The sequence below is a fragment of the Oratosquilla oratoria genome, chromosome 11 (assembly GCF_046742065.1).
Source record: "Oratosquilla oratoria isolate Oo_2021 chromosome 11, ASM4674206v1, whole genome shotgun sequence".
Classification (NCBI taxonomy): Eukaryota; Metazoa; Arthropoda; class Malacostraca; order Stomatopoda; family Squillidae; genus Oratosquilla; species Oratosquilla oratoria.
Genome location: NC_134787.1, coordinates 61,401,811 through 61,424,310, shown reverse-complemented (window position 1 = coordinate 61,424,310; position 22,500 = coordinate 61,401,811). Strand labels below are relative to the sequence as shown.

The 22,500-nt window shown below is 40.1% G+C and overlaps 1 protein-coding gene across 2 annotated transcripts in view; it reads right to left on the bottom strand.

The window, feature by feature from the left end:
- Positions 1-22,500, bottom strand: part of LOC143029856 (uncharacterized) — a 454,511-nt gene that overhangs the window by 227,128 nt on the left and 204,883 nt on the right. The window lies entirely within an intron of this gene.

The window sequence follows — 22,500 nt, the reverse complement described above, 5'->3', positions numbered from 1 at the left end:
TCGCCTCGTGCCTTATCAGATTTATGACAAGATAGAAGTATTTTGCCATGCACGAAAGTTATTTTGTATCTACACTTTCATATCGCATTTACAAATTATTGTTTTTGCATGTAGCTCACCAGTTTGTAAGTAGATTTTTTTTTAGTTTGTTTCCTGTCAGTCCAATAATCCCTTAATATCATTTACACTTGATGATCATTTACATCAGACGTACTAACCACGTACTTAATACTAATAAAAGGATGCAACGTAGCAGCCTCATCTTACACAATTCTTTTGAAAAATTCGTTTCCTGTTATGATCGAAACTTTCAACGAGACCAAATATCATGAGCGTATTTCAGTTATAGGAGTAAATAACTTGATTCTCTCTCTCATGTCGGCATGCTCCGCCTTTGTAATCCTTTGTTGGATCTCACTGTCTCCAACAGTCTCTGACCTTCTGTCACCCTCTGACGATCCAGCTTGATCATGTTCGAACAAACCTCCTTCCATGGCCTATAAAAATGGCCATAAACCAAGCCAATTGGGCTCCCAGGTCTTCCCTGCTCCACCATAAACAACATAGGACAGTTGGCTTACCTAGCGTTGGACTGCTTTAGAGCAGGACAATAAGCATCTATCACTCATTACGAGAAAATACACACACACACACACACACACACACACACACACACACACACACACACACACACACACACACACACACACACACACACACACACACACATACAAGTACATATACGTGCACGCGCACATACACACACACACATACACACACACACACACACACACACACACACACACACACACACTTATACACGCACACACAGCTTTCCACACAGAGTGGTGGATGTCTGGAACAAATTGGACCAAACAATAGCGTGTGCAAAAACCATACATGAATTTAAGAGCAAACTAGATACTGCGAGATAAAAAGACGGGACACCACGAGCTTAGCTCCCCTTGACGTAAGATACAACTAGGTAAATGCAACAAGGTAAGTAAATACACACACGCGACACACATTAACAAATAGATATTCAGTAACCTTACTTTGGTATATCATGCATCAAGACAAGTTCTGTTCACTCAAAATGATGAGGAGCCTACACCTGGAGGCGCGTAGCTGCGGCCGAAACCGTCACCTTTGCCCAATAGGCTTGGGGTACTGGGGCAGGTTCCAGTAACTGCTGGGAGGAGTGTGGGATTCGAACCCACAACTAAGTGAGACCAGTACTTTTCCTATTATGACACCAATGCACTCTCTCAATGCCATTATATATATATATATATATATATACACACACATATATATATATTGTATATATATACTCGTATATAATATATATATATATATATATATATATATATATATATATATGTGTGTGTGTGTGTGTGTGTGTGTGTGTGTGTGTGTGTGTGTGTGTGTGTGTGTGTGTGTGTGTGTGTGTGATATCGGTTTTTCTATTTTGTTGAACACGTGGTTGTCCAGAAGGAGGTACAGTAAACCCTCGATATAAAGAACGATATGGTGACAGGAAATCCGATGGAAATACCGGACAGGAAATCCGACAGGAAATCCGATGGAAATACCGGACAGATCCGTTATATCCCGAAGTTTGTCCGGTGTTAGAAATTAGTGGGATAAGAAATTACAATATAACGGACGATATGGGAACAGGGGTCTGTCGTTATATCCGAATGTTCGTTATAACCGAGGATTCCTCGCTATAACGGATGAAAATTCGTTATAGCGAGGATCTGTCCAGTCAGATTTTTGTCCGTTATATCCAGTATCCGGTATATCGAGATCCGTTATATCGGGGGTTTACTCTATGTGTATATAGCATACAATTTCTGCGGATATACAGCAAGGATTATGGTCTTCCATCATGGAAAGTAATAATTTCTTACTTGGAAAAGACTCGATTCTAGACAGATTATTGTCAATCATAAATAATTCTTTCTTGGAAATATGTGAATAGATACAAATGCGTAAATAATGAATATGTTTATACAAAAAAAAAAAAAAACAATATGTGAAATGGTACATAAATTAGTCCAGATGTAAATGAATCATGAAACACAACCATATCAATGAATAGGTAGCACTTGATCAATGAAACAGATAAATGAACAGGTTAATATATAAACATAAATAAACTATTTCAGATGTAAATGAATTATGAAACCCAACCATATCAATAGTTAGCAATTGATTGATGGAATAGATAAGTGAATAGATACGTGAATAGATTAATTAACAAATAAATACCTAAACACAAAGTGCATCTTACGACACTTGTTACTTTTATTAGTCTTTTTGTTATTATAATTACTTATACTAAAACGACCCTTGTCTATACAAGTTCCTTTATGGTATCATTAAATTATCATTAGGAAGATATGTTCCATTATATCTAAAATATGAAAAGTCGTGTTTCTAGTCTAGCCCAAATGCTTTTCACAGACATCACCGAAAAAGGATACAATCATTTCTCAGATCAAAGCTATAGCGTTTCACATCTACCTGGATCTGAGGGTACGATATGATTTTTCTACAAGTTTTTTAATTATATAAAACAAAACAAAACAAAACAATAAAACAAAATAAAGTAAAACAATAAAATGAAATAAAAATAAAATAAAATAGAAATAAATAAAAATGAATAAATAGAAAAATAAAAAATAAATAAAAAATAAAAATAAACAAATAAATGAAAAATAAATAAATAAAAGGAATCTGAACGTGGAGGCTTTTTAATTATATAAAACAAAACAAAACAAAACAATAAAACAAAATAAAATAAAACAATAAAATAAAATAAAATAAAATAAAAATGAATAAATAAATAAAAATAAATAGATAAAAAATAAATAAATAAAAGGAATCTGAAGGTGGAGGCCAGGAGGATCAGCAGTTGAGAAAGGCCTCACGGGAGGTATCGAGTGTCGGGCCATTATTTTCATCCTAAGCTTGAGATTACTGCGCGCGTTGCCACACGGCCTTGTCGTAAATTGGCGTCTTTGTAGGTCAGACGTGTCGAAGTCATAAATACTGATAAGAGTAACAATAAGAGTAAAGAATAAAAAGAAGAAAAAAAACAGTAAGAAAACAAAAGTGATAATAATAGTAATAAAAAAAATGACTGACGATAACAACATTAACGTTGATAATTATAATAACGACTATTATAACAACAATAATAATAATAACACCAATAACAATAATTATTGTAATAAAAACAATGACAAAAATAATTTATCTATATATCAATATTCTTCCCCGTTATTATGAATGTTAGGTTAGCCAAGCCAACAGCCATGTACCCCCTCCCACCCGCTACACTCCCATCCCCCCATCCCTCATCCCCCCCCCTCATCTTAGCTCCTCGTGGATGTAGGGTCACCCACTGCCTTGGGTGATCCAAGACGATGGTGAATCACACATACAAACGCACACAAAAACATATACATCTCGTGGCACAGTGGCTAGAGTTCCCGGATGCCACTACAGCGGTCCGGGTTCGAATCCCGCTCAGGGCTTAAATAATCTCAGTATCGCTGCGCTGTGAGTTGTTACTCCAACTCTCATAGGCGGGGAGTTCGGTGTGTGTGCGTGTAAGGTCACAGCATTACCCATAGATCGGTTATATATGAGCTCTGAGCTCTCTTCTGAGAAGGAAATAGCTGTCGGTCACAAGTCCAACACGTGATTCAAGACCATGGTGAATCACCATGGTGAATCACATATACACGCACACACGCAGACACACACGCACGCACGCGCGCTCAACGAAGAGATGTTGATGTTTACACGAGTCATCAACGCAAAGCTAACAAAGAAAAAAAAAACAGAGACGAAGGCTTTGGTATCTGATAGAGGAGAAACGGAAGAACAAAACAAATCATTTGCGATGTTATTTCACTCGAACAGAAACAAAACGAACGGAGAGGAACGAAGTGGAAGAGAAGGCGTGAAGAAATCGACGAAAATGGGAAGGGAAGTAACAAAAGAAAACGGGGGAAACGTCACTATCGGGGGGTGGAGCGATTGGCACGAGAGTCGTCGCAGAGGAGTTGGAACGAACAAACAAGCGAAGAGGTGTACAAAGGAGGGAGTACAATGGCGAGAGAAGAGCTTATCACGGATGAATGGAAGACCAGGAAGACGAAGAGAGAGAGGGTCACGTGTGAGGAGCGCAGGACGAAGGAGTAGGATGGCGCTGAAGTGATGGAAGGATATTAGGAAGTAACGCTGAGGTGAGCTAAACGGAATATAAAAGATGTAAAGAAGGGAAGGAAGAGGAGTAGGATGAAGAGGAGGAGGAGGAGGAGGAGAGGGAAGAGGAGGAGAGGGAGGAGGAGGAGCAGGAGGAGGAGAAGGAGCAGGAGCAGAATGAGGACAAGGAGGAGGAGGAGGAGGAGGAGGAGAAGGAGGAGGAGGACGAGGAGGAGGAAGAAGAGGAGGAGGAGAAAAAGAAAGAAGAGGAGAAAGAGATGAAGAAAAAGAGGAGGAAGAGGAGAAAGATGGAAAGAAGGATGAAAGGGAGAAAGATGAAGCAGTTAAAAAAGGAAGAGGAGACGGAGGAGTAAGAGAAATAGGAGAAAGAGGAGGAAGAAGAAAAGTGAAGGAAGAGGAGGAAGCTAAAAAAGAGGAGAAAACAGAAGAAGGATAAGGAGGAAAGGGAAGTTGAAGAGGAAGAATCTGAGAGGTAGTAGGAGAAGGAGAGAGGAGAGGAAGAGTAAGAAGAAGAGGAGTAAGGTGGGGAGGAAGAAAAGAGGCGTACAAAAAGAGAGGAAGAAGAGGAGGAAAAGCTAAGAACCCTTCGCAGAAATCAATGGTTGTGTACTTTTAGTAAACGTTTGTTGAAGGTGTGTGAAAAGTATGTTTAATAACTGCAGTACTTGGAATTTATTAATGTAAAATCGAATACAGTATCCAAATAAATTCATTTTGATTTAAAAAAAAAATCTCTTCCTACACAATGCTAAGTATACAATACGAATTTCAAACAAACTTTAGACAAACTTTGAAAGAGAAAGTACTATTTTGTCTCAAGTATAAATCATCATATACATCATATACCAAGGCTTTTTCCCCCTTCCAAGGGAGGTAGCCAAAAAGGGAAAGGCATAAAAACACTCCCACCCATTTCATCCCTAAATACACTCCACACCCCTCCCACCCTCCCTCTCATCTGAGCACCTCCTGGATGACGGGTCATCCCTGCACCCTGCCCACCGCCCTGGGTCAGTAGCAGTGTCGCAAGACACAGCACATCCACAGCAAGGCCGCTTCATTTAATCGGCGACCCCCCCTCTCCGTCCCCCCTTGCATATAAGGAGAGGACGGGGAGAAATCCCTTCGGGCTGCGTCAAAATTTACTCACGCATACTACCCCCACCCCCCACCCCCCCCGCCCATTCCAAGTATAAATAAAATGTCTAAAACTATATAGACAGCGTTCTTTATGCATGATCTATGTGAATATACATTTGAAATATCCTAAAGAAAAAGGTAGGGCAGGTTTGTTGAAAGTATACATGATAGTATGTGACAAACTTTCAACAACCGACTGTATAACATTTGCTCTCGCGGGGGGGGGGGTTGAAGAAGAAGGTGGAGTATGAACTGAAAAAGAAGTCGAAGAGAAATAAGAGGAACTGGAGAACTGATAAGAAGATAATAATAAAGATAAGAAGGATGAGGAGAAGGGAGATGAAAGGTTAAATGCACAAAAGAAAAATAAATTTCATCAAATAAATGAACTATGATTAGGAACGCAAAAAACGATAAAATTGGGGCAAATAGAAAACGGTTTTATTTCATAAAATCAACGAAAATAGCTGGAAAGCAAGGTAACCATAGTATCTAACTTCATCATGAAGGTAATTAATCATTATTAGCAAAGGCGAAACAAGGTTAAAAATTAGGTCACGTGCATATTTGATAGGTGAATTGAATACTGTATGGGAAAAAATATAAAATATAAAAATGATGGGCACTAGTTTTAGACGTGATTGATAATTGATGGGTATAAAATGTTGAGATAGAAAATAGAAAATATTTTCATTCTCTTATCAGCAGAGAGCGGAAAATCTAAGGCAATTTAAGAATATGCACACGTCACTACTAAATCCAAAAGTAAAAAGAGGCAAAGAAAATTGTATTTTCACAGTAGAGTATATGTACATATTCATACAGTGCACTCATTCACACGCACACACACACACACACACACACACACACACACACACACACACACACACACACACAGGCACACACACACAGGCACACACACACATGCACACACATATACATGTATATTTACATATACATACAAGCAGATACACATACAGAAACACACATAAACACATACACACACATACACACACACACACACAAACTCACACTGACACACGCAGACTGACATACATATATATATATACACACACACGCACACGTACTATACACATACACACATGAACACACATGAACACGATCACAAACACACGTACACACACATAAACACTCACGCACACATACAAACGCACAGACACACACGTACATACACATGCATTCATACAGCTGGTATAATTTCAGTCACGTAATACAATATGCTCGTCCCTTAAGAGTCAGCTCATATATTTCATAAAATCTTTCTCCAGTTTTAATATCATATCTCAGCATACCCGTGCACCTATCAGCTTTGTTTATTCATTGTTGTTTGGTTCTCAGCGCTTTGAACCACTTTAGTTAGAGGGCAGGATAGATAAGATGGGGGAGAGGGAGGGAGAGGGGATTTGGGAATTTAGAGGAAGGAAAGAATGAAATGGAAGGCAGTAAGAGTTATGATAGATGTGGGGCAGACCCACTTGCTCATTTAGTTTATAGTCTTTTAAACTTTTTTTGTGTGTGTTTTGACCACTGCTGTGAAGCTTAAGTAAATATACAAAAACCACTGTACACGTAATCCGTAGTTAGATTTATTTCACGTTTGAACTTATCGCTTATTCTCTGCCTGTATTGTATGATAGTATGAAAATAGTTTCTTTCCCTGTTGCAGTAAATCTCGCCCTTTGGAAATAAGTTAAACATATGTTTTGTTCCGACAAATATGTTGTTCAAGAATTGACATATTATTAGTATTATGTCAATTTATCATTATTTACTATTTACTTGTTTGTTTATTATTTTACTATATCTATGCATTTATGTATTTTATTATTTACATTACTGCAGTTTTTATTCATTCTTTTATTTATTCATTTGTTTATCATTATCATGATTTTTTCGCATCCGACCTAGATATGGACCAAAAGGTCTCCTGTCGGCATGCTCCGCCTTTGTAATCCTTTGTAAAGAATGAAGACAAGAGACATTGGAAATCTGATTGGATTTTCTTAAATGGAGAGGATGAGAGAAAACCCTGGGAGGTGGATACTTTGGTAAAAAAAAATAAAAGTTTATGGAGAAGGAAAGGGGTTAGTCACAATAAAAAGAGATACAGAAATTACAATTATCTAAAACTGTTATGAACCGTTTGCAAACAGAGAGCTTGGAGGGGTCGGACAAAGACCTGAAAAGGCGAATCTAAACCCAGGAAAAGGGGAGATAAGGTCTAGCCTAGACCTTCTCCTTGATTCCTAGACTCTAGGAATCAAGGAGAAGGGTGTTAAAGAAAATACTAGAAAAAAAAAGAGAGAGCATAAGGGGGGTTTTCGATGAGGCTTTGAATAAAGCCTAAACCCAATGCGAGTCCATGAAGGCGATGCAATATAGAACGAAAAAAAGGAAAGGAGTAGTAAGGTTGTATGGAAAGAGACGGTGCCCGTAGTTCGGCAGAAGCTATCAGGGATGAGAAAAGCCAGAAATCGGGAAAAAAAAAAAAAAAAAAATCTATCTATAACCTTGAAAAAGTGGAAGGAATTCCTGCCGTAAAGAGCCGGGGGTGAGAACGGGGGAGAGAGACGAGGAGGAGGCCGCGGGAGACGGGAGAGATGGAGTTTGGATTCTCGGAGCGGCACCGAGAACGAAGAAAGTCTGCTCGTGAGAACGGAATTGGCGTCCGACGGTGGAAAAAGGTGGTGGAGGAAAGACCAATTGTACGAAAAGGAGTGGCTCCTGTGAGTGGACCTGAGTGGATCGGGGTGGAAGAATGAGAGACGAGGAGGCGGGAGGTGTGAGAGAAGAAACACGTACGTGGAGGCGTGGGAGTGGGAGTGCGTAGGTGTGAAGAGAATAAGGCCCCTTTCACAATAGGCAACTAGTGACCGTCACTAGTGGCGGTCACTAGTTGCCTAGTGTGAAAGTCTCGGGCAACTGCAAGCAACCAGTGACTGTCACCGAGTTGTGGAATCCTTTCTCATCATCTCATTAGTCGAAAGAATGACATCAATGGAGGAGGTGCTTCTGTTGGCTTTGCTGGTCAAGAAAAAGAGACAGTCGGTGACGGCAACTGCCAGTGACGGTCACGTGTTACCGGAGCGGGCAACAGCCATAGCCTGTTGCGAAACCGGGCAACCGCAGTGACGTTGTGTGAAAGGCTCAATTTAAGATAATGGTAGGCAACTAGTGACCGTCACTAGTTGCCTAGTGTGAAAAGGCACTAAAGGAAGGTTCGTAAACCTTTAGTCCTTTTTTCCCCTCAGCTGAATAAAATCGCCTGGTGCAAGCAAGAATAAGTATACAAACCATGCGAGGTCTTTATAGGTATAAAGAAGAGTACAGAGGAGACGAATGAAATTGGTCTTCGGGGAACGAGCTCTTCGAGGAAAGATCGGAACTCGATGACGTAGCAAGCAGTAGCAAACTTTGGTCCATTGTGAAAGGATCACTTACTTTTTGTTCATTTTCAAGAAATCTAATTTATGTGCCATTTCCTTCTTGGACTGCAAGCCAGTCTGGTAGTCAGTCAGTCAGTCAGTTTGTCTGTCTCTGTTTCTCTCTCTCTCTCTCTCTCTCTCTCTCGCTCTCTCTCTCTCTCTCTCTCTCTCTCACACACACACACTCTCTCTCTCTGTCTCGCTCACTCTCTCTATCTCGCTCACTCTCTCTATCTCGCTCACTCTCTCTATCTCGCTCATTCTCTCTATCTCGTTCACTCTATCTCGCTCACTCTCTCTATCTCGCTCATTCTCTCTATCTCGTTCACTCTCTCTATCTCGCTCTCTCTATCTCGTTATCTATCTATTTATCTCCCTCTCTCTATTTTCCAATGGCGTTTTCTCCATTTTTTGCTCCAGACTCAGTACTCCATCTACAGTACTTATCATTTCCCCCCTTTCTTCCTTCCTTATCCCTATTTCGGAGTCGTCCAAATTTCCTTTCCTTTTTATTTTCTCTTGTTTCCTATCTTTCCCCCCAATTCTCTCTCCTTCGCTTTCTTTCTTGGTTCCCCTACTTATCTCTCTTATGTTCTTCTTGCCTCACTTCTTCCCTCATTACTTCGTCTTCAAGAACGTCCTTCTTTTCTGTCTCACTGCCTTTCCTTTTTTTCTCCTCCTTCCTGCCTTCTGCTCCACATTTCTCTTCTCTCCTTCCCACGTCCTATTTCTATAAGTTCATAGCCATTTTTCCATCTCTGTTCCCTTTCCTCAAGTTCTTCATTTTTCTAACTTCATTTTCACGGTCTTCTTTCCTGATTTATCTATTTGTTATTCGTGTGTGTGTGTGTGTGTGTGTGTGTGTGTGTGTGTGTGTGTGTGTGTGTGTGTGTGTGTGTGTGTGTTTCTACTGAACATTGTACTGAGTTTCGTGTCATTTTATTTTCACTTCCCCTTACCACTCCTTTATCTATACTCTTTCATTTTTCCTCATTTCCCTCTGTCATATTCATATTTCACACAATTCCTTGGCCTATCATCATTTCACTCTTCCTACACCCTCGTCATTTTCTTTCTTCCGCTCTCCCTTTATTTTCTTCCAGGCTCTCCCTTTAGCCTTTTCCTTGTTTTTCATATATTTTTCATATCCATGTTGTGTCTCACTCCAGGTACCTGTACTACCTTTCCATTGTCTATTTAACCCTCTATTTCATTTCCCATCTCTCTACTTCTTTCCCCTCTCCATCCATCACTTCTTTTCTTTCTTTATTATATCTCACCTTTTCTTACCCTCCATATCCTGCACCCACATTCTTCTTCCTGCGTTTCCTAACACCATTCCACTCATCATCTCCCGTCCTCCACTGCCTCGCTCCTTCGCCAGTCTCGGAGCCTCCTCCACTGCCTCGCTCCTTCGCCCGTCTCGGAACCTCCTCGTCCTGCCCTCCCAACCGCAGACCCACGTTTTCCCCAATTTGAAACCAAGACCGTCGAAAAAATAGTTACCCGGACTCATCACTTCCATATTCTCCTGTTAGCATCGTGTCAACGTTGAGAAGTATCTTTACCTTCGTCTTCCGCTTCGGGCATTTGGCCCGAGCCTTCGTCTTATCTTGGAGCAATCTGGTGGTCTTGATTTCCGGAAGCTGAATTTGTGGAGTTCCTCTTACTGCAGCAAGGACTGCTCACGAACTTGACAACTTCTAGGAGAAGAGTTAAACTTCTTGTGCCTCCTATTACTCCTGCTGCCGTGCATCTTGGTGTAGTGTATTATCTTGGTATTTGGGCTTCCACCTCAACCCGACACACACTGACACAAAACTTTTTGGTGAGCTCTCAGTTTGTGCTAGGTGTACTTTTTTTACCTGCATATTTCAGCGAGTTAAAAAAAAAAACACCGAAAATACAAACATGAGATGTCTGCAAGGGGCTCATAAAAAGAAGAAGAAGAAGAAGAAGAAGAGGAAGAGGAAGAAGAAAAAGAAGAAGAAGACACTGGTGGAGAAATGTCTTGAAATTCCCATTTTGGAAAGATTCCAAATCATAGAAAGGAAATCATAGACATTAAGGAGAAGAGAGTTCTAGTTTCCTTGTGAAAGGAAAGAAATATGTTGGTTGACTCTTTCAGAACCTATATCTTCCAACATACAACCATTTATAGTTCGTTCCTGAACTTAAATAGAGAACACCACGCTTCTTCTGGGTTCTTTATTTTCAAACATCCACACAGTACCTTTTGGGGTCTGTCTCTCTGCGTGGATTATTTACTTTAACCAACTATAGTGTAATACCTCCTTCTCTCAAAACCCGTTTTTTTTTCTTCACTGTGTCAGACTATATTCTTTCTTGTTAGCTCAATCTAGCAGGAACCTGCTATCTTATCGCTGCTCTCAAAAGAAACATCGACGGACGTACCCTATGGCTTTTGGATTTCCTTGGAGGCTGACTGTAAGCTGATGAATATTTTGAAACTCTTGACTTGCTTTACTGAAACTAACATGCACACACGTACATGTACACACACGTACATGTACACACACACACACACACACACACACTAACAAAATGAAATAAAACTGAATAAAAATACATTGGTGAATTCGTAATTTACCTTAGGTTTAAGTAAGAACTGGTTGTTACATATTGTTTTCTCTTAAATGCAATCTATCGCAGGTTTGAGTACACACACACGTACACACACGCACGCACATACACACACACACATACACACACACACACACACACACACACACACACACACACACACAGACACATATATATATATATATATATACATATATATTATATATATATATATATACACACACCTTATCATTCCGTGATTCTTTGCTGTTCCGAGTGCCTCCAGTTGCTAATGTGACCGCTCACAGTAGCCTCTTCACACGGGTCACCGAGTGGTGACCTTTCCTCTCCTTCCGGTTGCTGCCAGCCCATTCCATTCATGTCAGAGGCACGCCTTGGCCATCATGTGATTTTCCTTCTAATGTTTTGTAAAACCTTCCTCAGGTTTACGACCCTTATGTTACTATTCGAATAATTTTCATAATTTCCTTTTTTCATAATTTTGGAAACTTATAAGGCGAACTTGCTTTTTTTTTTCCTGGTCGTTTAAACAAAAATTCATGTGTCTTCTCAAATTTATTGGTAAATAGAGAGAGAGAGAGAGAGAGAGAGAGAGAGAGAGAGAGAGAGAGAGAGAGAGAGAGAGAGAGAGAGAGAGAGAGAGAGAGAGATAGAGAGAGAATGAGATAGAGAGAGAATGAGATAGAGAGAGAATGAGATAGAGAGAGAATGAGATAGAGAGAGAATGAGATAGAGAGAGAATGAGATAGAGAGAGAATGAGAGAGAGAATGAGAGAGAGAATGAGAGAGAGAATGAGAGACAGAATGACAGAGAATGAGAGAGAGAGAGAATGAGAGAGAGAAGAGAGAGAAGAGAGAGAGAGAGAGAGAGAGAGAGAGAGAGAGAGAGAGAGAGAGAGAGAGAGAGAGAGAGAGAGAGAGAGAGAGAGAGAGAGAGAGAGAGAGAGGGAGAGAGGGAGAGAATGAAACGAAACAAAACATTTACTCAAAACAGTACTCCCCTGTGATAATCTTGTTTGTGACTCTCATCCACAGAACACATCCGAGCTGTCTCCCCTGGAACTCTCGAAGTTCCGTGAATCCTCTTTGGAGAAACGCTGTTTTAGTGGGCCACTTTTCAATACAGATGCGTTGTGACCAGCCCCCCTCCCCCTGCCCTCGTCGTAAAGTTTGTCCATAAAGCTGGTGACATACTACTCTCAGAAATATATTTTCGACGTTTTATTACTTTTGAGAAAACATTCCTCATGGTAAATGACGAGGAGCAATTTTCGAATGGTTCAAGCGGGAAGGAACGAAAAGGCCGCGGATGATGGGATTGAGTGAACGGAAAGGGTGACTGTCTTCGTCGAATGCTTTGTCACCTGGCTTGGTGGGAGGGAGAGGAAGAGGGAGGGAGAGAGAGAGAGAGAGGGTGAGGCAGGGAGAGAGAGAGAGAGAGGGTGAGGCAGGGAGAGAGAGAGAGAGAGAGAGAGAGAGTGAGAGTGAGAGAGAGAGAGAGAGGCAGGGAGAGAGAGAGAGAGAGAGAGAGAGAGAGAGAGAGAGAGAGAGAGAGAGAGAGAGAGAGAGAGAGAGAGAGAGAGAGAGAGAGAGAGAGAGAGAGAAGGGGGGAGAATGAGAGAGAGAGAGAGAAGGGGGGAATGAGAAAGAGAGAGAAGGGGGGAGAATGAGAGAGAGAGAGAGAGAGAGAGAGAGAGAGAGAGAGAGAGAGAGAGAGAGAGAGAGAGAGAGAGAGAGAGAGAGAGAGAGAGAGAGAGAGAGAGAGAGAGAGAGAGAGAGAGAGAGAGAGAGAGAGAGAGAGGGGGGGGGAATGAGAGAGAAAGAGAGGGAGAGAGAGAGGGGGGAGAATGAGAGAGAGAGAGAGGGAGAGAGAGAGAGGGAGAGAGAGAGAGGGAGAGAGAGGGGGGGAGAATGAGAGAGAGAGAGGGGGGGAGGGGGAGAGGGGGGAGAGAGGGGGAGAGAGAGAGGGAGAGAGGGAAAGAGGGAGAGAGAGAAAGAGAGGAAGAAAGAAAGAGAGGGGGAGAGAAAGAGACAGACATAGCTATAGACAGACAGACAGACAGATAGATAAATAGATAGAGATGGAGAAAGAGAGAACGGAAACACAGGGTATTTCATGGGTATTTCCCATGACTCATTTAGCTATGTGACGTCATCACTGGTGGAAAGTGGGAGGAGCTTATGAGCGCATGCGCGAATGTATACAGATTTTCTTCGACCATAATTCATTTTGTCCAGACAATCTCTCAATATTGCATCCCGTGGAGAGAACATGGAGGGGATAAAAATAATAGATGTTCCTACGGGATTAGTCACTCAATAAAGCAAATGGTTTTCAGGTTAATTTTACAATCACTGTTATACATGGCATCTACGGTACAAGCCAACGCTGCAGGTTTGACTGAGAGACTGAGAGACTGAAGAATCCAAAACAAATGAAAGTCATGGGTGTGGGATGGGTACGTGATTGGTTACATTATTGAGAGAGATCCAGAGACATCTGAGTTATATCCATTGTTTTGTCCCATGATTGGGCTACTTCCGAGGAGGCAACGAAAAAGTATAGAAAATGGAGAAGTGCACTACCTGATGTTGCGCTGCGTTGTGTTGTGTTTGGTTGTGTTGTATGTGTTGTTTTATTTAGCCTTGTTTTGTGTTAGGTTGTGTTATGTTGCGTTCCGAGAAATTAATTTTGCGAGTAGATAACGCTAAAAGTAGACTGTAATCTAGACTATTATCAATCAAGTAAAATACTAGGAATAGTTGGCCACCTATGATTACTAAAAGTATGAAAAATACCTTGACTCCCTGAGTTCCCCACCTAACTTACATAGAAGTCGAGTTTAGTATATAATCAAATCTTTAAAGAAAAACATTAAATAATATTTCATATCACTTTTCCAATGTAATCATAATTCAAATACTTAATCGCATTGACCATTTCAAAGATTATCCATTAAGTCATTCATATCATAAAGAAGCCACGATCTAATGACGGATGAAGAGATATGTCAAGTGGGATCCTTGAAGATAGAAAAATAGTCAAAAGGAAAGATCTGGGAGGTTAATCGAAGATTAATTAATCTCAATCGCTGTTCATATTGCGAATAATGTTTGATTTGTGGAAAATAGTAATTGGTCCTCGTCTCGCTTTAGAAGAAATCAATGATGAAGTCGATTTTTAACGAAGGCATGAACTTACGTAGCACTGCAATAACTGAATGAATAGATATATAGATATATAGAATAATAGAAATAAATCAATAAATATAATAACGACTTTATACCCAAGGTGGTGACATTTTCCATGTAGTCATATATATATATATTATATATATATATATATATATATATATATATATAATATATATATATATTATATATATATATATATATATATAATATATATATATACAATTATATATATATATATAATTATATATATATTATATTATATATATTATATATATATTATATATTATATATACATATATATATATTATATATACATATATATACATTATATATATATATATATATACATGTATTATATATATATATATATTATATATACATATATATATATTATATATACATAAATATATATATATATTATATATACATATATATATATTATATATATTATATTATTATATATATTATATACATATATATATAATATATATATATGTATATATATATATATATATATATATGTGTGTGTGTGTGTGTGTGTGTGTGTGTGTGTGTGTGTGTGTGTGTGTGTGTGTGTGTGTGTGTGTGTGTGTGTGTGTGTGTGTGTGTGTGTGTATTAAATTATATCAAAAGGGACAGAGCTAGATCTGGTCAGATACATCTTGAAGGAGCAAAAGGGAACGGCTTGTATAAGAGTAACGAGAAAAGGATTGGGAATCAGGACGAGGAAAGACGGAGGCTATGATGTGTAACGCAAGAAGCGAGTGGTGATCGACTAGTGGAACAGCTGAGGAAGATGGACACCGATATGGCGAAAAGAAAATATACGAGGACGAAAAGATAGTAAATTATATGTAACTGAGAAAGTAAAGATGGGGACGCCTGGACTGAGGAAGGAGAAGATATGCGTAAGGGAGAGGGGGAGGAGGAGGGGATGAGAGGGGAAGAGAAGAGGAGGAGGAGGGAGGAGGAGGGAGGAGGAGGAGGAGAAGGAGAAGGAGGAGGAGGGAGGAGGAGGAAGACGGAGGAGGAGGAGGGAGGAGGAGGGAGGAGGAGGAGGAGAAGGAGAAGGAGGAAGACGGAGGAGGAGGAGGGAGGAGGAGGCAGGAGGGAGGAGGAGGGAGGAGGAGGGAGGAGGAGGGAGGAGGAAGAGGAAAAGAAGGAAGAGGAAAAGGAGGAGGAAGAGGAAAAGGAGGAGGAAGAGGAGGACAAGGAGGAAGAGAGGATGATATGCGTAAGAGAGAGAGGGAGGAATAGGGAAGAGGAGGATATGCGTAAGAGAGAGAGGGAGGAATAGGGAAGAGGAGGATTAGAGGAGGAGGAGAGGTGTAGTAGGAGAAGGAGAAAGAGGTGGAGCAAGAGGGGACCACGAAGACCAGGAAAGGAGGAAGAGGAAGAGGAAGAGGAAGCGGAGGAACAAAAGAGAAGAAGGAAGAGCAGGAGAGTAGGAGGAAGAGGAAGAGGAAGAGGAGGAGGAGGAGGAGGAAGGTCCCTAAAAATGTGGCTAAGTAGGGTAAAGGTAACTCAGTTCAAAGGGGTACGGACAATACACTTGAACATAAGAACATAAGAACGAGACTGCAGGAGACCATAAGGCCTACACCAGGCAGTTTCATGCCCATAACCACCTGTCATCCCCATCCATAAAATTATCTAACCGTTTCTTAAAACAAATGATAGTTTCAGCGCTCACTACATGGTTACTAGGTTTGTTCCATTCGTTGACCACTTATGAGAGAGTAAGGAAGGACAGATGCGCGTTCTGATGATGAATCAATCTTGGAAAACTACAATATTATGGGTACAAGAACTTTTTATATCTTCTGAGAAAGAGTAATTGTGTGGAAAGCGGAGGACATGATGCTGATGCGGGTCACTCGTGTGATAAGAAGAGTCTTCTTGTTCTTCGAGGAGTATGTCTATTGAGGTGAAATCTGATATCTGTTATCCTAAAAAAGACGGACCCTTTACTTTGGAAGTGGATAAGATGTCGGAGAATAGGCCCTTGCGTAGAGGCTAGATACTGCCCCTCACAAGATAAAGGCCAAGTTTTCCAAGAGTTGGAGCACACTGAAGAGAGGGAGAGAGAAAAAAGATGACGGAAAGGAGACGTGGGAGGTTGAGAGGTAAGGAAAGACCGAGAGAAAAAGGGTGAAGGATTACGTGTGAAGAGTAAAAGGGGCGAAATTAGATAGGAAAGTTAAGGACGAGAGGCCAATAAATGAGTTTGAGCGAGAGCACACAAAAGAGAAAAAAAAAAATACGGAAAAGAGACGTGGGAGGTTGAGAGGTAAGGAATGACCGAGAAGAAAAGGGTGAAGGATTACGAGTGAAGAGAAAAAGGATGAGATTAGATAGGAAAGTTAAGGACGAGGGGCCAAAAAAATTGAGATGGAATTCGAGTTGGAGCGAGAGCACACCGAAAGAAAGAAAAAAAAAACGATGGAAAGGAGACGTGGAAGGTTGAGAAGTAAGGAAAGACCGAGAAGAAAAGGGTAAAGGATTACGAGTGAAGAGGAAAAGGACGAGATTAGATAGGAAAGTTAAGGACGAGAGGAGAAAAAAAAAAAAAAAGATCTGGAGCGATAGTACACACACACATACACACACACACACACACACACACACACACAATGACGGAAAGGAGACGTGGAAGGTTAGAGATAAGGAAAAACCGAGAAGGAAAGGGATGAAGGATTACAAGTGAAGAGGAAAAGGGGGCGAGATCAGATAGGAAATCTAAGAACGAGAGGTCAAAAAATTGAGATAGAATTCGAAAACTAAAGACCAGGAGCTGGAGACTGCGGAGGCGCAAAAGTTAATGAAAGAAGTTGAAGTATCAAGTCCGGACGCGCTCGATGATCTCAGCGTCAGGAGAAGGAGCACTCGCTTGACCACATCTGCATAACGCTGGGTGAGCATCAGAGGAAGGAGAGTGCGAGTCAAAAGGAAGAGTAAAGAGGGGAAGTGAAGAAACGATAAGAAGAGCGAGAGAGGAAGGATTGGATCAAAGCGAGGATGGAGTGGGAAAAGGAAATGAAGACAAGCTATCAGTTCCTTAAAAGATGGGTACGCCCCCCCCCCCAAGAAAGAAAAAAATAAATAAAAGAACAAAGAACCACAAGACAACATATTGGAAACTGATAAATAAATAAATAAATAAAGCGGACAGAACGACCCGGAAAACTGTGACCTGACTTACATTTGCTATTTATTACATTTTAATAAATTTTTAGATTAACTTATTGACAAATGCACACGATTTGTTCAAATGAATAGAAAAAAATACGTGTCAACGTATTTTTCAAACAAGATCTTACAAGGTAGTTAAAGAAAAAAATCAAGAAAAAAGTGACACCTCCCCCCCCAAATAAAAGGCCTCTGGTTTTGTGGCTACTTCAAAGACAATATCTATGCTAATAACCCACAAACCATTTCTGAGCTCAAGGGGAACATTACAGAGAAAATTAGGGTAATCCCTGTGTCTGAATATATGCATCTTCAACAAATTTGCAAACCCAATCCGAACGTGTCTTGAACATTGTTGGGGAGACTTGGAAAGCGAGTTGACCTAATAGTTCTCTATGTAGAGACTTGGACATTTTGAAAGTTCATTGCAAATAGATTCATTATATAGTTGATAAGATTTTATTAACCTTTTATTTGGCATTTTCTGCCAATTGGACTTTATTTTTAGGTCATGTTTTTTGTGTCGCCCTGTATAAGAGGAAGAATAGGAAGAAATGGAAGAAGAGAAAAAAAAGAAAGAAAGATAAAAACGAGAACAAAATGTTGAAGAAATACGTGAAGAATAAAATGTGGAGACGGTGGATGATAAGAATAAGACGAGGCTGATCAGATGAGAAAGAGAATGTTTAAGAAGATGAAATGAACAAAGGACAAAGATAAGGAGCAAGAAGATGAAAATGACCAAGAAGATAATACTGAAGATGAAGATAGGGAAATGAAGGGTGAAAATGAAAATAAGAATGAGAATGAGAATGAGAGTGAAGATTAGGGTGATGCTGAAAGTGAAGGTGATAGTGAGGGTGATAGTGAAGGGGAAGATGATGTTAAGAATTAGGGTGAGGGTTAGGGTGCAAGTGGAGATGAGGTTGACAATGAGAGTGAAGGTTAGGGTGAGATTGAAGGTGAAAGTGAGGGTGAGGGTAAAAGTGAAGATGAGGTTAAGAATAAGGGTGAAGGTTAGGGTGAGACTAAAGTTGAGGTTGACTGTGAGGGTGAGGAAGAGGCAGAAGGTGAGGGTAAGGGTAAGGATAGTCAGGGTGAAAGTGGTAAGGGTGAGGTTGAAGGAGACAATGAGGGTGAAGGTTACGGTGTATCCATGTAGGGCAGTTTCCCAACCTTGTGGTCGCGACCCAAAGTTGGGTTGCCAAGCGTTTTTCCTGGGGTCGACAAAATATCTTGCGAGCTTTTTTTTCAAAATTATATGAATTCAATACAATAACCATATATATCAACACATATACAAATAGATAAGTGGCGTTGCAGTCATATCATGACGATCATATTAGGGTCGTCTTTAAACACTGATGTAGGGTGTATCCATATCCACTTTATTCACGTCAAAGTCTTGTGACAATCTATTCACTTCTTAGGACATCCCAATGGGGAACTCTGCCTCATTGCCTAAGACCACGTGACTAAGTGTTTGGTAAACGTGGGTTGCTACTATATTGACCGTCACGAGGGGCAGTAGAGCTGGAAGTTGCTATCTATAGATATGTATAATGGAACAATCAAAACACATCAAGTGTACCGAGGCAGGTCAGACGCCCTCGCCTTAATCCCCTGAAGGCTTTCGATGATTACATTATGAATCTGTAGATAGTAGCGTCCAACTCTAATGGCTTTCGACATTCAGTAGCACAGCAGTCCACGTTTAGCAAATACTTAGTCAAGTGTTCTTAGGCTATGAGGCCGATTTCCTCATCGGAACGTTTCGATACTTAGTCAAGTGTTCTTAGGCTATGAGGCCGATTTCGTCATCGGAACGTTTCGTCTGAGAGTGAGAACATCGTCAGGAGTCTTATGATGAGTAAGGGTGAGAGAGAAGGTGAGGATGAGAGTGGATGAGAGTGTGAGAGTATGGGTGAGGATGAGGGATAGGTGAGTGAGAGGATGAAGGTGAGGGTGGGGTGGGTGAAAGTTAGTATGAGGGTGAGTCTTGTGATAAGGCTGAGTGAGGGTGAGGGTGAAGGAAATGTAAATGGTAATGCTAATGAGGGTGAAAGTGAGGATAATTGTGAGGTTGAAGGTGAGAATGAGGATGAGGGTGAAAATGAGGGTGATGGGGAGGGTGTGGGTGGAGATGAGGATTAGGATGAGGATAAGGATGAATGTAAGGATGACTGTGAGGATGAGAGCCTGAATGAGGTTGTTGGTGAGAGTAAAGGAAATGGGGTGAAAGAACTAAGAAGACTACGACAGGAGGCGCTTAGCTGTGACTGAAATACGCTTTGGGGACTGTTAGGGCCTGTAACAATCACTGCTGGGAATCGGAGAGAAGCTCGGAAATCGAACCCATGACCAGGAAAATGCGAAACCAGCATGTTTTCGCTTATTCCACCAACTTACTAAGGCGGGCATAAAACAATAATGAAGCCTAGGCCAAGGATAGGTCTAGGTCTGTTGTTAGGATTAGGTTAGGTTGGGTTGGGTTAGGTAAGGTAAGGTTAGGTTAGGTAGGATTAGTGTTAGGGTTAGTGCTAAGGTTAGTGGTAGGACTAGTGCTAGGGTTAGTGTTAGGGTTAGTGTTAGGGTTAGCGTTAGGGTTAGCGTTAGGGCTAGCGTTAGAGTTAGACTTAGGGCTAGGGGTGGTCGGTAGGGCTAGAATTTGGATTAGGGTTAGGGTTAGGGATGGAACTATATTTAGGGTTAGAGTTAAGGTTAGAGTTATGGTTAGAACTAAGATTAGGGCTAGGATTAGGGTTAGCATGACGGTTGGAGTTATTATTAGGGTTAGGATTAAAGCTAAGGTAAATGTTAGAATTGGGATTAACTTGAAACTAAAGAGTAAACGATATATTATGATTGAAAAAGGGAAAGTAAGGAAATGGGAAGAGCACGTCTTAATGAGGACGTTAATGATTCAGGGAATATATATATATATATATATACATATATATATATATATATATATATATATATATATATATATATATATATATATATATATATATATATATATATATATATATGTGTGTGTGTGTATGTATATACATACATATATACATACATACATATACCAAGGCTTTTTCCCCCTTTCAAGGGAGGTAGCCAAAAAGGGAAAGGCATAAAATCACTCCCACCCATTTCATCCCTAAATACATTCCACAGCCCTCCCACCCTCCCTCTCATCTGAGCACCTCCTGGATGACGGGTCATCCCTGCACCCTGCCCACCGCCCTGGGTCAGAAGCAGTGTCGCAAGACACAGCACATCCACAGCAAGGCCGCTTCATTTAATCGGCGACCCCCCCTCTATATAATATATATATATTATATATATAATATATATATTATTGACCACAATACACTTTAATTTAGAGAATAGATAAAAGGCGAGTGAAGATGCTAAAGGAAGTGATAATGTTGGGAATGGATTACAAGGACAAAATAAAATAATAATAATAATGATAAGAGGTACAATGCGTGGTGAGCTACAGCTTTAGGAGCACCCCCCCAAAAAAAAAAAAAAAAAATAGAATATGACAGATTTATAGCGGGCTGGTAATGAACTGGGGACTGAAGATAGTTTAAGATAAATAACGATCTTTCTCGGAAGAAAATGTATATAGACTCCCGGGACAGAATTTAAATGTTTTCCTCAAGTGGAAGGAGTGTGGACGAAGCTTTGTCTTTACGGGACATAATTTTAGAGGAAGGAAAGGGTGACATTACTGAGGAAAAATGCAAAAGAAATCAACACCGTCAGGTCGGAATTTATCCATTTTATTTTAAACACATGTTTTGAGGAGCCAGTTATAGTACGTCTAGACTATATGGAAGAGAATTAAAGAAGTTATCAATGTATGGGCAATGGCTAACGATCAGGAGGAAAGAACATTGTGGTACAAGGTGTCAGTTTAAAAGAACCCTAACCTAACTTAACCTAACCTAACCTAACTTAACCTAACCTAACTTAACCTAACCTAACCTAACCTAACTTAACCTAACCAAACCTAACCAAACCTAACAAACCTAACCAATCTAACCTAACCAACCTAACCTAACCAATCTAACCTAACCATACCTAACCTAAGTAACCTAACACTGGTACGCCTCACAAGTGAACACAAGGTTGTCTTATGTAAACCTATAGATTATGGTGTAAATATCTTTATACAACGTGAGAAGCATGATAGAACCTTGGATGAAAAATGACATAACAGACCTTGTTTTGATGTACACGAAACTACAATAATAAGATGTTTCTATAATGTCATTGAGATTATACCAGACCTATAAGAGAATATCATATATTTATATCACTCTTCCTCACCCTCTATCCTAATTGCAGTTCCTAGCTCCCATAAACATATTTGTTTATAATTTTTTTTATCTTGTATTTTGATTCATCAAGTTTCTTCTGCATATCTAATGTAGCATCATACAGGCTCCCAGTAACTTTAAAAAGTTTAGAGCTGCTCTTTCTTCTGTCTACGAGTATTTCAAGAGAAAAAAAATGGTTATCAAAGTTGGGTACGTAGCCATACAACACTTCGTGGAGTTGATTCTCCATTTTTGCCTTCTCGAAGTACTCCTGCGTAAGAATTTTATTCTGCCGTCTCATGGACTTCTGTTGGCGACAAGAATAAATGAAAAAGTATATATATATATATATATAT